This window comes from Peromyscus maniculatus, chromosome 9 (genome assembly GCF_049852395.1).
Source record: "Peromyscus maniculatus bairdii isolate BWxNUB_F1_BW_parent chromosome 9, HU_Pman_BW_mat_3.1, whole genome shotgun sequence".
Taxonomy (NCBI): domain Eukaryota; kingdom Metazoa; phylum Chordata; class Mammalia; order Rodentia; family Cricetidae; genus Peromyscus; species Peromyscus maniculatus.
In genome coordinates, this window is record NC_134860.1 from 30,058,498 (window position 1) to 30,069,619 (window position 11,122).

The window sequence follows — 11,122 nt, forward strand, 5'->3', positions numbered from 1 at the left end:
TCCACTAGAATATAAGCTCAAAGACAGCAGGAACCAGGATTGGCTATTGTACCAATTAGGCCCAATAGACACTTTTTCTAAGATCCATGATACTTTTAGGCCCCCTTAAAAATATTTTATTTATGTTTATGTGATAGATTATGCTTATCATTTTGTAGTATGATAAATGTCTTGAAAAGTTAGGTTAAGCCTCAGTATAACAAAGGTCATATGTTGTTAGGTCTCAAACTTGGACAAATCAATGAAGTGCGATTTAACATATCAAAACGGATGCTGGCCACCAGGTTCCCCCTGCATCCCTCAGTCCCTACCTATTATAAGGTATGGCTGGCATTCCCTGCTCCCTACCTTAAACTTCTCCAGCTCAAAGGCTGGGCTGCCTTTACCCTGGCTGCCCTTCCCTATATAATTCAGTCATTTTGGTTACCTGGTCCTTTACTGTCTATTCTCTTGGCCAGTCTCTTGGGCCAGGCTGCCTTTCTTAGTCATCAGCTGCTCTCCTTATGCCTCTCCCCCTCCCTTCACATGGCCTGCTCAGGTCATGTCCACTCTGGACTCTTCCAGATGTCCCAGCCTCTGGGTATGTTCTCCCTTTTATCTACAATAAACTTCCTCCTCCACCATACCTAGGAGAAGTCACAGCCTTTCCTTTTTATTTCTTTTTTTCATTCATGTGTAATAAACCCACAACCAACATCTTGCCACGCAAGGCTAAGTTGAAAGCATTTCCTTTAAATTCAGGAGCAAGAATGGTCATGTCTCTTTTCTAATTCAATGTAGTTCAAGAAGTTTTAGATAGAGCACTTGGGCAAAGAAATAACAGACAGCAAAGTACGTGTACAGATGACATGAATATATATGCCCAAAGCCCATTAGAATGGTTCCATTAAGTTGCAGGAACCAATATCAACACACACATACCAGTAGCTTTTCTGAACATCCACTATAAACAAGTAATAGTAACATTTCTAGAAATAAATATAATGAGGGAAGTAAAAAGCTATATTAACGAAAACTATAAAATTAGTGCTAAAAGAAATTATAGAAGTAACAAAATGGAAAAATCTGCCACATTCATGAATTGTAAGAAATAATATTGTTAAAATATGATATCCCCAATGCAATGTATAGATTCAATGCAATCTTCATTAAAAAGCCAGTGATGTTTTCACAGAACTTGAAGAGCAATCCCAAAATTCATATTAAAAACATAAAAGGCTCCAAATAGCCAACATAATCTTAAGAAAAAGGATAAAGCTAGAAGTATCACAGTTTCTGTATTGGGGGCATACTGCAGAGCCACAGTAACTAAAACAGCATGGAACAGATGCTTAGACCAATGAAACAAAATAGGAATTCTGTAATTAAGCCCAAGCACTGGAGTCAACTGATTCTTTTGTACCAAAACATATATGGAAGAATGATCAGACTCTTCCATAAAAGGTACTAAGAAAAATGGGTATTTATTGCAAAAGATTGAAATTTGACTCTAACATTTCACCCTGTCCACAATTCAGCTCAAGATAAATCAAAGACCTACATGCAACACTCAGAGCTGGAGAAAATACTTCAAGAAGTTGGTATAGGCAACAATTTCTTGAGAACTCCCAAAACAAAAGAGACAAATGGAATCACAACAAAGTGTAATGTCTGTATATAACAAGGAAAAAATGCAAAAAAATAAGCAATCTACAGGATAGAAGAAATGATCTCCCAACAATTGATGTAATAAGGATTTAATATCCAGCAACTATAAAGAAATAAAAAGTTAGCAACCATGAAGAAGTAATCTAACCTAAATGAGCAAGTAATGTAAAACTATCTTAAAAATCTCAATAGTCCTATATAGCATTTTATCTAATGCACTGAATGATGTAGTTCAGTTATTCTCAAAGAGCCCTGTACAAAACTAATGTTTTAGAATTGTGTGAGTCATGGGAAATGTCCTGTAATTATGAGGAGTAAAATGGATTTCACCAGGTGACTTTGACATCATATTTGCTAACAGTAGAGTAGGCTCCCTAGAAGTGGGTACTAGAGTAGGATTTGCCTAAAATTTATTTAAGAGAACGTGTTCTCTGAAGGAACTACAAGGGTCATGGGGAAGTGGGACCAAGAGGCACAACAAGCTGGTACCCCAAGCAATCTCCCACACAAGGCAATTTTGGCCTAATTCCGCCTGGGAACTGAAGAGATGCAGACCACACTCAGCTCAGCAAAGCTGCCTTGTTTATGCTCTCAGACTTACCAGCCACGGTGAGGTGGTAGCCATCCAAAGGATGAAAATCTCTAGACACTATGGGTCTTGCTGCCTGTTAGCAACAGTGCCTGTGGGGCACCTTTCCAAAAATGATAGTAGATGCTGGACTAAACACACAGTACAAGCAGTGGATGAGAAAATAGAGACTGCTAAGGATTTAGCTGAGTTTCTGGTTTGTTTTTGTTTTTTTTTTGTTTGTTTTGGTTTTGGTTTTGGTTTTTCAATACAGGGTTTCTCTGTATAGCTTTGGCGCCTTTCCTGTATCTTGCTCTGTAGACCAGGCTGGCCTCAAACTCACAGAGATCTGCCTGACTCTGCCTCCCGAGTGCTGGGATTAAAGGCGTGTGCCACTGCCGCCGGGCCTCAGGTGAGATTTTAATAGGCAAGTACTGACAGTACCTGCTCTTTGTCTCCACTATATATGTGTCCCACTAGTACAGTTTCAATGGGACAAATGTGTGTTTATGCATGAAATTTGAAATACTCTTTTTGCAAATTCACTCATTATTCATGAGTATATATTTGTGTAAACTAAGTTTCATTGAATCGTTAGGCATAATGATTGAACATTGTGTTTGGGATTACATCTTATCATTCTTTTGAGTAAGGTTGTGTTGTTAATTGAGAGAATCCCACTGACCTTAGCAGATAAATCTTACCATGGCATGGTGACTTCAAGCTGCCACTTGAGCTGCTACTTGCCACTTGAGACTACTAAACCTTCTCATCAACTGTTCAATTCTGATCAAATGGCTGACCAAAGACTATGTCTGAGTTGAAACAAATTCTGGTGCCATTCTGTACCCTTGGTGCCTGTTCACATAGCTCCTTAATAAAAATGGCAGCACAAAGCTGTTTGCAAACTGAGGAGTGAGAAGTAAAGCCATGGATGCTTAGGAGCAACACCCAGAGGTTGGGAAGATGTGCCATAGGCAAAGCATGGATGCAATTGTGAGGACTAGAGTTCAGTCCCCAGATCCCAGGTAAATACCATGAAGGTACAGTGGTGTACCTGTGAATTTAGCCCCAGAAGGCAGAGACAGGGATTCTAGATATTAGACTAGCCATATAGATGAGCTGTATATTTGGCTGAGAGACCCTACCTCAGTTGATGATTGATGACATCAACCCCAGACCTTCACATGCTCACAAATACACATGCATGTGAACTTATACACATGCAAAACATGCATATATAAACAAATATACACACCACACATAAATACTTACCACATACACTAAAATGGAAAGAGAAAAAGAAAAAAAATACTTCATGGCATAGTTTACGAAACCTTGAGTCTTCATTTTTACCAAGCAAACAGATGAGACTCTTTCAAAACTTTTGGCAATGAAAGTCTATTGTCAATTCTGTGGGCCATGCTGCAATTCACATTCAGTTCTGTAGATCACTCCACAAAAGCCTTTGTTTGGGGCACTGATGTGGTCTTCTCAAGGTCTGTGACAATTTTACCACTGTGATGTCATTTAGAGAAGAAAAATAATTGAGGTTGAATGTGAAGTATCATGTCAAATATACAAAGTAGGTCATTCCCTCCCAGTGACATCAACAACAACAATGTAAGAAGTTATTACATTAAATAGAATGTGTGCTTCTGATGAGCAATGATTCTCAAGTCCAGAGAAGTAAAATAATACTTTACATAGCTGGTAAAACTAGAGCCAGAAATAAAGTACAGGTAGCTTCATTCTTTCAACTCTGGGATTCAGAGTGGTGTAGTATAGGTAGGTTTCCAGAGCAAGATTCCTCCACAGAAAGCAATCCAATGACTACTCCTGTGTCTCAAAAGTAAACTACTGGTATATAATACCTAGCTAGATTTCTAGATACTACTGTGCATGAATACCTGATCTGTGTTCCCATCCTGCTCCCTTGCAGATGAGGCTAGTCAGCTTGCACTATGTGGTCCTTACACTGTAACTTAGATGAACATCCACAAAGAAAGTCTGTTTCTGTAGGTCACAGGTCTTCAGCTGCAGAAGACTCTGTTCTCAAACACAGTACTCTGTTCCCCAGAAAGGAGACTCTATTTTGATTACAGTGAATATCTTCACAGACAATTTTGTAAGTCTGTGGAATTGGAGGAGACATAGAAAAGAGTAGGTATATTTGGAATGTGTAACACAAATGACTTATAGCTAAAAGATAGACTTTTTAGGCTAGAAACTATCACAACTTTGTTGCAACTAATATAATTTAATAGTAACCACCCCCTTGCTTCTGAGATGGCTTTCAGAATCTCACTTAACTAATTAAATGAAAGAGAAGTGACATTATGGGGCTAGAGAGGTAGCTCAGTGGTGAAGAGAACTTACTCTCTTGTAGAAGACCCCAGTTTGGTTCCCAGTCCCATGTTAGGTGGCACCAGGGGATCCAAAGCCTGTGACCTCCTTGAGTACCTAAACTCACATACACATACCTACACAGAGACACATAAACACACTAAAAATGAAAACATAAACCTTTAAAAAGAAGTGACATGATACATCTTCCAAGAAGAGGTCATAAAACCCCTCACAGCTACTAATGTTGGTGCTTGCTATGGATGAAGCCAGCAATGAGTAAAAAATCTGACCACTCTAAGCTGCCTTCTTGCTCAAGCTTGACATACAGAAAATCCAAGAAAGAAGAGAAAGGAAGGAGTGGAGAGAAAGAGAGACAGACAGACAGACACACACACACACACACACACACACACACAGAGAGAGAGAGAGAGAGAGAGAGAGAGAGAGAGAGAGAGCCCCCACCAGAGCTACCTCCCTCAGTCCAGTTATCCAAAATTGACTATTAAATAATCTATCTTAAAAGTTCCAACTGCATCAGACACAATGTAGAAAAGAAGGAAGGAACTAGCCTACAGCTAGAATAAAGACGCTGAGCACAAGACCTCAATGAACGCTCAGCTGTTTGCCACTTGAGTATGTAGCTAAAACCTTAGTCATCAAAAAGCCTTCACTGTACTAACCCTCATTCAGGACCACAAAATCATGAGACAGGATGATACTGCCCCCAGTCACTAAGGTTTTAATGTTGTTTATCAGACAGTAGCTGATGACTGGAATCCACTGTTCTAGGGACTCTCTAAGAGAAATGATTGAGTAACCCAATCAGTAACTAGCTGTTTACCATGGTCACGTTATTAAAAACAGTAGTATGTTTAATAGTATTAATTATTAATATTATCATTAAAGTAATGCAAGTTATTTAGAAAACGCATAAAAGTCCAAGAAGATAATTAAAATCACCTATAATCCTACCACAAAAAGCATTTATAAAGTGTATGTGTCATGTATTAGCTTGATAGCATGAATAAATGTCACTTCCTAGTACATAAAAGCATAGTCATATATTAAAGGTTTACAATAATAGAAGTTTTGCACTACTCATGAGTCTGTGGGTTAAGAGAGATTTTGCAGGCAGTGAGGGGAGGCAGCCCAATCTAGAGGTTCCAGGAAGCCTCGTCCATACAAATGGTTGGTCTGTCATGTCTGAAGAGGCTAGCCCAGGCTAGCTTTCCCATAGAAGTCTCAGAACAGCAGAAGTGAGATGATTAGCTAGACCTCTTGAAGCCTAGACTCAATACTCCATAGCATTGTCACTTCTGCCCATTCCACTAGGCAATAAAGCCACAAGGCTAGTCAGAGTAACATCAATCAGAGACAGTGACTCCAACTCTTGATGGAGAATCAACTCTGCAAGGGTGCACATGTGCAAGGATGGGAGAAATCTGGGGATCACTCTTGTATCCTACAACATTATACTCTGAATTGTGTTTTTCCCAACAAAGCTTTTAAAAACTGTTGTGCTTAGAGCATATTTGAAGAAACAATTTGGATTAGTAACCTTTCTTAAAGGTATCTGTGGTGGTCCCCAAAGGGAGTGGCACTGTTAGGAAGTATGGCTTTGTTGGAGGGGGGTGACCTTGTTGGAAGTGTCACTGTGCAGGCAAGTTTTGAGTTTTCATACATGCTCAAGCCCCACCAGCATCTCAGTTCATTTCCTATGGCCTGCAAGATGTAGAACTCTCAGTGCCTTCTCTAGAACCACGTTTGCCTTCATGCTGCCATGCTCCACCATGATGATAATGGACTAAATCTCTGAAACCGTAACCATTTAGTATGCTTTCCTTTATAAGAGTTGCTGGGGTCATGGTGTCTCTTCCCATGAATAGAAACCCTAACTAAGACAGTATCCATTATTCTCTAAGTATTTCTTTTCTCTATGGAGAAGTTTTGAAGTTCTCCAAACATTTTTTTTTCAAAGAGCAAATCATTTCATTCAACTTCCACTTTCTATGCTCCAAACTGCTGGTTACTTACTGGGGCTAAGTTAACATGGCCTAGCACCACATCCTGGTCTCTCTTTTAGAGTTTTGCTATCCTCTGAACTGGGTAACTGAATGATGGGTAGTGATGGGGTCACTGGGGCTTGGGATGACTTTAATTGCCATATTCTGGTGGACAGTTTATCTCAAAAACTTGTAAATACAATAATAAATACACTAGAAAGGTCATCACCAAGATTTATTTCTGAGGACAGGCATGCTTTAGGCAGAAACATCTCACCTGCTGAGCTTATATGCCCCAAATATTAAGCCCCAGAAACACATAAATATTAAATGAAGAAGTCAAACTCAGCAGGTGACCTAGGTAAATGGGTCAGTTTGAGAAACACCCAGAAAGACACACAGGCAACTACATCATTGTCTTGAGGCACAACATGGATTTCAATTCTTCATTGGCAGAGCCATTAATCAGACAGTTATTTATAGACTATCCTAGAAACTAAAGTTTCCCTCTGGTTTGCAATTGTCCTCTCTTAGGTCAGTGATACATGACAGGATTGTCTTGATGCCTGCTAAGGAACATAAGCATCTATCAAATCAGTCCACAGTGTCATCATAAAACACACAAATGTCAACATAGCATGAATTATACCTGGTCAGAATTCCTCCAAATGAACATCTTAATTGGATGACCTGGCAGTGTACAGTGTGTCCATTCTGATGTAAAGAGGGCTAATATACTTGGAAATAAATGATAACCTAATTAGTATGGTTATTAGTTTTTAAATGTGAATGAACAATATTGATGGGGATGGGGATAAAATGGAACTCTTGTGAACTGAAGGTTAGGATGAAAATTGGCCTGGCTGCTTTGGAAAGTAGTATGGAGGCGTCACATACAGAATTTCTACATTGCCTAGGAAAAGCAGCAATCAGTGTGCCGAAGAGATGTCTGTCATTGCATCATTATGTACAATTCTCATGATACAGAAACAGCCTACATACGTATGGTATAAGGGAGGTGGAGTGTTGCTAGAGTTTTCCTGGTCCTGCCTGGCCCACTATCAGGACAAATCTCTCTTACCCACCAGTCCCACAGCCACTCGGACCCAACCAAGTAAAAACATAGAGACTTATATTACTTATAAACTGGATGGCTGTGGCAGGCTTCTTGCTAACTGTTCTTGTATCTTAAATTAACCCATTTCTATTAATCTATAAGTTGCCATGTGGCTCATGGCTTACCTGTATCTTAACATCCACTTCTCATCTTGGTGGCTGGCAGTGTCTCGCTGCCTCAGCCTCGCACTTTCCAGAATTCTCTCTCCTTGTCCTCCCTATATTTCCTGCCTGGCTACTGGCCAATCAGCACTTTATTTATCAATCAATCATCCACAGCAGTGGAGACAGAAGGATTCCTGGGATTTGATAGTCAACTGGTCTAGCCAATCAGCAAGAGCCTTGTCAGATGAGTGCCCTTGTCTCCAAGAATTAACCAGCTTCCAAGATAGGATTAGATCAGGCACATTCAAGATGGTATGGTCATGGAAGATAGACTGTGTCTCAAAAGACTAAGTGAAGAGCAACTGAGAATGTCCTCAGTGTCAATCTATGGTCTCCACCTGTGCTTGTATATATGCACACACATGTATACACACAAAATCTCTCTCACACCCACACCCACACACACACCCCCCACACACACCATGCAAATAGGGTAGAAAGATATTGAAGAAGAAACTTAATATCAACCTCTGGCCTGCATGCACCAACACTAAAAAATGTTATGTTGGTTTGAGCACTTTAATTTACATTCTGAGCCTTGGTTCTCCATTTGTGACATGGGGATCTATCAGTGCATTGACTGGAGTAATACAAGTGAGTTTCTGGCACATGATGAGCCATGAGTAAATGTAAGCAATAGAGAAGAAACATGGTTTTGAGTGCAAGATGTCTTTGTCCTAGGAATGTCAATGAGACCAATAAGACAACTATAACAGTTTTTCTACCTCACTAAATGCAAACACAGCTCATGAAAACCTACAATGGAACTAGATTCAGGAATAATCTGGGTACATCATAATAAGTTCAGTTAAATTTAACAATAGAAATTTCATCCTTCTCACTAGACACATATAATAAAACTTGAAGATGAAGAAATCGAACAAACCCCAGTGCTACTTATTAAAATTCAGAAAAACAAATGAAACCTTGGCATTATAGCTCTAAGGAATCTAGTCAACATCAGAAGCTCTTTTTCCTCATTTCACAAAATATTCACTTTCTTTCCCAGGAAAAGGAATGTTGTTTTAATGCTGCATGCACAAACTTCTACAGGTCAAGTTCTCTGCCTCCCAAATCAACCATGCAGAAAAAATGGATTCCACTAATCACAGGACAATGGTCAGCTCTTATTTACCTAGGTTTAAAATGTATTCGGGAAAAAAAATGTGGTTTTATATAATTTCACATTAAAAATTATATTTTAGTGAATTGTAACTCATTTTTCTTTTCTTAATCCATTGGTAATATATTTAGTTCTTATCTTGGAGAGTTATTTAGCTGATTTTAACTCCATTGCTCCAGTATTATTTTCTTGGTTTGTTATTTAAATTTAAAATATCTTCTACAGCCAGTACCCATGGCAATTCCTATTGCACCCTTCTTTTACAGTTTTGACACTTTGGAAGATTTTAACTGATATAGATATTATGGTCCAGCTTAATTAATGATATTTATAAGAATAAGAAAGTTAAAATGGGGCCAGGCGGTGGTGGTGCACGCCTTTAATCCCAGCACTTGGGAGGCAGAGCCAGGCAGATCTCTGTGAGTTCAAGGCTGGCCTGGTCTCCAAAGTGAGTTCCAGGAAAGGTGCAAAGCTACACAGAGAAACCCTGTCTCAAAAAAACAAAAAGAAAGAAAAAAAGGAAGGAAGGAAGGAAGGAAGGAAGGAAGGAAGGAAGGAAGGAAGGAAGGAAGGAAGGAAGAAAGAAAGAAAGAAAGAAAGAAAGAAAGAAAGAAAGAAAGAAAGAAAGAAAGAAAGAAAGGAAGAAAGGAAGGAAGAAAGAAAGTTAAAATGGGTAAGAAAGGATTAAAGTCATGAGTAGAGAAGACAAAAGAAAAAAAGATTAAAATCATGTATATAACACAAGAAGATTAAAGTTGTGCATCTAACACATGAAGATTTGCAGCTTGAAAGATTTTTTTCAATGTCCAGAATTAACTACAGCCCAAGTTAGCCACAAACTCAAGATCTCCTTCCTTGGCATCCTGAATGCTGGAATTACAGGTATAGTTTACCACACCTTGCTCTTGGAATACAATTTTACAGTACATGAAATACAGCATCAATGACCAGTATTGAGAAAGAAGTCCTGATTCAGGGTAATTGCACTGAAGATAATTATGCACTAAGTATGAACTCCTGTCTTCTTCTGACACTTGTGATTGAGAGTGTTTGGAAGATACCCAAAAATACAATGGAGACACCTATGCTAAGTCCTTGCCTAACATTTAGAAGGCTGACTTTTTGTCAGCATACACTGCCAACTTTGTAAATAAATCTTTATACAAAGTACTATCAGCTCTCTGGAACCTGCCTATTCCACACATGTCAAGGACAGCTATCTTGCACCTGCTCAAGACCAATGTGGGTCAAACTCTGTGGGTTACAATATGGTTAGAAGGTTTAGATGCCTAGAAAAAAGTCTGGAGCTTTAATTATGACAGATTCTCCAGCTCATTTCTTATTATGCTGAGGTGTAAATGCTATCAGCTCTCATGGAAACCCCTAGATGGGGTTTAGAAGCAAGGCTGCTGATATGCACTTCCAGAGAACATCTCATCAGCAGTGTCCACCCTACTCAACACACCATTGCTTTGCTTACTGGTCTGTATCTATGAAGACCCTGCAAAACAAACATTTTCATCAATTTGATTTCAAATGTTTCTGTCGTGTAGAACCATTCAAAATAGTCTTCAAGCTGTATTTGTTCTTGGCAGTCAGGTGTCTGCTCTAAGGGCCTGTGAGAATTTGTCTTTACCATCCACATCTCAGAGGGCATCTCTCCTAGAAGAAGAAACATGCATTTCTTTCATGGCAACTTAGCAATCGAGGATCCTCCTGAGAACCAAGGCTGTACTTAAAATATTCATGGCTGTGATTTCCATAGACTGATAAAGAAATGTCTCAACTAATGAAATTTCCCCTGGTGTATGATCCAATACATGCAATCCCAAGGATGTGGGAAGATTGTTCCACTCTTGAGATTTTATTTCTCTTCAATGTTTCACTGCTACTTGAATAAATCTTTTAATATATAAACATGTGAAACAGTGAAAAATTATTCCAGTTCATTTTTTGGACTAATCTGATCCTGCTACTCATAAATTATGGATGATTCCATCTTGGGGCATTTTCCTTCCGCTCACTTTATAATTTAGTCTGACATTTGGATAGCCTTGGCCCTTCTGCACTAAAGTGCTTTTGAATCACTTAATTATAACCATTATATCTTAGGAGAAAATGTGTACCTGTAATGACTTGTCACTCTCAAGT